This window comes from Lactuca saligna, chromosome 4 (genome assembly GCF_052625555.1).
Source record: "Lactuca saligna cultivar CGN05327 chromosome 4, ASM5262555v1, whole genome shotgun sequence".
In the NCBI taxonomy this organism is placed as follows: domain Eukaryota; kingdom Viridiplantae; phylum Streptophyta; class Magnoliopsida; order Asterales; family Asteraceae; genus Lactuca; species Lactuca saligna.
Window position 1 is genome coordinate 227,558,485 of NC_136420.1, and position 4,570 is coordinate 227,563,054.

The window sequence follows — 4,570 nt, forward strand, 5'->3', positions numbered from 1 at the left end:
TTTTTGATGTTTTATGGGAAGAAGTTTATTGAGTTTTTAATGAACAATTTCAATCTTTTACTATAGTTTTATATATTAAATTTGAATATGAAAATTTATCGGTAGTTGATAATGTATTTTTATGCAAGGTTTGTGGTGCAAAATTAAATATTTAAAACTACCTAAAAATATGTCAAAAACATATCATCTAGTCTAACATACGATACAAAAAACACTACAAATAAAATTACATTTAGTGGCACATTTGTTTTTGTGCCATTATATTAAGTTTTTAGTGGCACTTATTTTTATTTGCCACTATATCTTATTAAAAGTTCTAATTTTGGTTGCACATGGGTTTATTGCTTCTAATTTTCGTTGCCCGTTGTTAACACGCTATCGCGTGTGTATTAAACAAGTAAATTATCACCATTGGTTGCATTAAAAATATAGCACAGGGAAGCAAGGTCGAATCATGAGGGATGCAGTCTAATGGTCAATGCCTTTTTACATTAGGCACATCTAGTCAAGAAGCAGAATATTAAAAAGGGGGGATTGAATTAAACTAAAAAAATAGAATTGCAGTGATATTAAACTAAACGGAAATCAAAGATAAAAATGGTTTTCAGCTCTGCTGCGACTTTCCTAATCATGCAACTGATCCAGATCTGATTATTTGAGATGTGTTCTATATAACCTGGTACTAAGAAAAATTAACAAGCTCTAGTAATTTCTCTTTTACCTACACTAGTTAATCAAAACAAAATCTTCAATTAACCCTAACTTTTTATTATCTAATAAAAAAAGCTCTCAATTAAGATCAGAAAAGTTGCATTAAGATATATGTAAAATTCCCAGCAATACCCAATACTTCTCATAAGATCGGAATTGTAATGACATGATTTTTACAGTTTATATTAGAGTTAAATCCCAAAACGGAACCAATCTGATACTTGTTACTTAGTACAAGTTGACAAGAACAATTACGTATTCTATAACTAATTAACTGGAACGATAAAACCCTAGCTAGCTGATCAAACTAACAAAAATTAAAATCAAACATTCATTAAGAACAAAACTAAAGAATCTAGATAGAAACACAAATAAAAAATCATATCAAATGATCAATCACATGAAAAGTACTTGTCTTTGGAAGACTGAAAACTATGGTTTAGCCAGACATGACTAAAATCTGATAAAAATATATGAAAAGAGACATCAAACAACTAATCATACTAATCTACTTGAAGGAGATGATACTTAGTCTTAAGATCTTCAGATATTGTTGAAATCGGAGAAGAAACGCCTCCAAAATCGCATTTTCATCGTCTGGTACCTCTGGAATCGCCAACTTAGGTTACTGGATTGCAATCAGGGTCTATTTATACGTCCAACAGCAAAAACTACGCACATGCGATCGCATATACACAACCTTCGATCGCAGGTTTTGAAGAAAACGCGTCTCGTGCCTTTCTAATGAAGTAGGATACCATTTTAGCACTTTTTGGACAACCTGCGATCGCATGTTTACATTTTTCACTTCCGGATAAATTTTTGGCACTGAAAAACCTCAAATCCATGTTGCGACCAAACCTACGATCGCATAAAGGCAAGCTGCGATCGCATGTTGTGCCTAAGATGTCCGAAATTTTGTCTACTTTCTAGATCATTTTGAATCACATCAATCAGAGTTACAGTTCTCGAGATATGGTCAAAATACTGACAGGGGGTCAAAGCTGCTAGCAACATCCTTTACCTTTAGATTGCATATTCTATCTTCGTGTGATCAATTTGATCAGATGTTTCTTAACCAAATCATCTTCCAATCATTCCGCAACATACTCCATAAGTTCCAAGCTCTATTTTAAACTCCAAACATGCATCCAACTGCTCCCAAAGCACTACTCCACTCGAACAATCTTAAATTGATATAAAAATATGAGTAGTACAGGAATTCTAACAAAAGACATGAGGTGAACATTATTTAAATAAATGACATGAAAATGTACAAAATATGATGCTAAAATGATAATGAAACTATCCTAAAAGATGCATAAAATGACATCTAACACCCGCTCTTTATTCCCTCCAACATGAAAAATGTTGCACTCACCCCTTTGTGCTCCTAAAATCAAAATTCGGATCCCCTAAAATCAAAATCCCTTCCATTTTCTAAAACCCTCGTCACTCCTTGTAGGTTGAATCTCCTTATATTGTCGCTTTATGCTTGTTCTAGATTAAATGCATCTCGATATCTCGTTGTCATTGGAAGCTCTCATTATTGCATATTGAATTCCATCTTCTTCTCTGGCCTCAAAAAGGTATGATTCTAGACTTTAATCGAATACATGTTGTCTTCGTTTGCTGCTTCATGTTTTTGTGGTTCCTGACTCCACTGTGTGGATCTGTATTTCAACTAGATCCAGAGATTGAAGGCGACAAAAAAAAACCAACTGTACATGGGCTTGTAAGATGGAACAGTGGATGAAAGGGCATCAGAATACCATCGGTTACCAATAGGATTGCACCGATAATCAAGATTACAATTTCTTGATACCATTCTTCACACCCTTAGTCAATTAATGATTTAACGTTTTAAGATTTCATTGCAACTTAATGGTATTTCAACTTGCCTCATTTCTAATTTGTATTTGGCCTTTATAGTTTCAGTATAAATCAAAATCGACTTTTCTGATCATCTCTTCTCTTCTAGTTCTCTGTAATTTATATGTATGCTCATGACTTCTATTCTAACAATTTTGATTCTATGCTCTAAGGAATTGCTATTAGACTTTTCTCCTGTTACAAATTTGATTATTTAAGGTAATTTTTATTTTTTGTAATTTTATAGTGTAGTTCTATAAATTGTATGTGTTATCTAGTTTGGTGTGATTTTCATATAGTATTTGTGGTATGTATTTAATGTAGAGGGATGAATGATCAATAACCATAAACCTTGAAGGGGCATCTATTCTTGTTGTCTCTTGTGGTTCGGTTCAAAGGTAAATGAAAGTTGTGATCCTAACAATTTCATATACGTACATATCTCGGGATTGTGTTATTACAGAAAGTTATGCTTGTAGATTATGCATTTTGTAGCAGGTGACTGGCAAAGGGACCATTTTTGTAACAATTTACTATCACAGGGACCATTTTTGTAACATTAAATTGTCACAAGGGCCATTTTGTAACAGTTTGCTATAGTAGAGACCATTGATATAACTGCTTGGTATAGTAGGGACCACAAGAACCATTTATGTATTTGTAGAATTTACTAACAGTTAGCATTATATTTTAAATTACCAAGTCTACTAATTTTTAAAAGTATATCGATATTCTCATACACAAAAAAGAAATGGTCATTTTACAGTAAAAATGAGAAGTGATAAGTTTTTTTATTATCAACATACACTCAGGTTAATATTTGGGAACTTTGGTATAAATGTGCAAAGAAAATAAGCTTCGACTGAAGCTTTTATGGGCTCAACTCATATTTAAATTTTTGCTAATCTAGTACTTCGAAATTGTAACTATATGGATGGGGTGGTGTTGGTATCCAAAATGGGTTTTGATTTATGCATAAGGCATTAGTTTTTTTTTTTTTTTTTTTTTTTTTTTTTTTTTTTGTTATTCAAGTTCTTTTGGCCAACACAGTGTAAACGAGAGTCGAAAGTCTCGACAATAGTGATACAACGGTAAACAGACAGACAAAAACGGACGTCGGATGAAGAAGTTATGGATTTTTAACGAATTTTTCCAATCCCGACATGTTAAAAATATATTAATAAAAATAAAGTCAAAATTAGCTGAAAAAGTCTAAACAAGAGTTGTAGAGCATTTTCTCGCCTACGTGTGGATATAAAGATCGTCGAAATAGGAGCTCGTACGCAAAAGTTTTAAATTTTACAAGAAAAGGGCACAGTTCCCGAGGCTGGTCCGAAGGGAACACCCTGCGTTCCCTAAAGGAACGCCCGAAGTTCGTACTTGCAGACATGTCCCTTTTCCATCCCATCTGAGGTTCTTAAGTGATGATGTATTTGGACTTCGGAACGCGCTGCGTTCAAGGGAACGCCCTGCGTAGGGGGAACGCCGAACATACCGAGCAGGAACGCCCCGCGTTCGCATCTTGTTCAGCCCTTATATAAAGGGTGCGAGGGTGATGGGCAAAGGTTGTTAATTCACCACCTACGCTCCCTATTTTTGCACTTCTAACCTCTCAAGACTATCCTGACTTTCCGGTTTCATATCCAAGCCCTGACGGAAGTTTTATGCTCCCGAGATACCCGAGAAAACAACTTCTTCCGGTCGAAGTTTTGCTCGATTATTGTCTCACCTTCTTCAAAGCTACCACTTCAACCAAGTGAGTTCATACCCCTATAACTATGTTTTATATACCTTTTTAAATGATTTTAAGGGGGGGGGGGGGGGGGAATACAAGTAAACACATGAGACAAATCGTGTGAAACGTCAATCTTTGATATATTTTTGATACTGTTGTTGCAACTATCTTATAAAGTTATCATGATGAAAAATATCGCTTAACATGACTTTACTCTCTTGGGAAAACAACATGATTTATAAATGAAATATG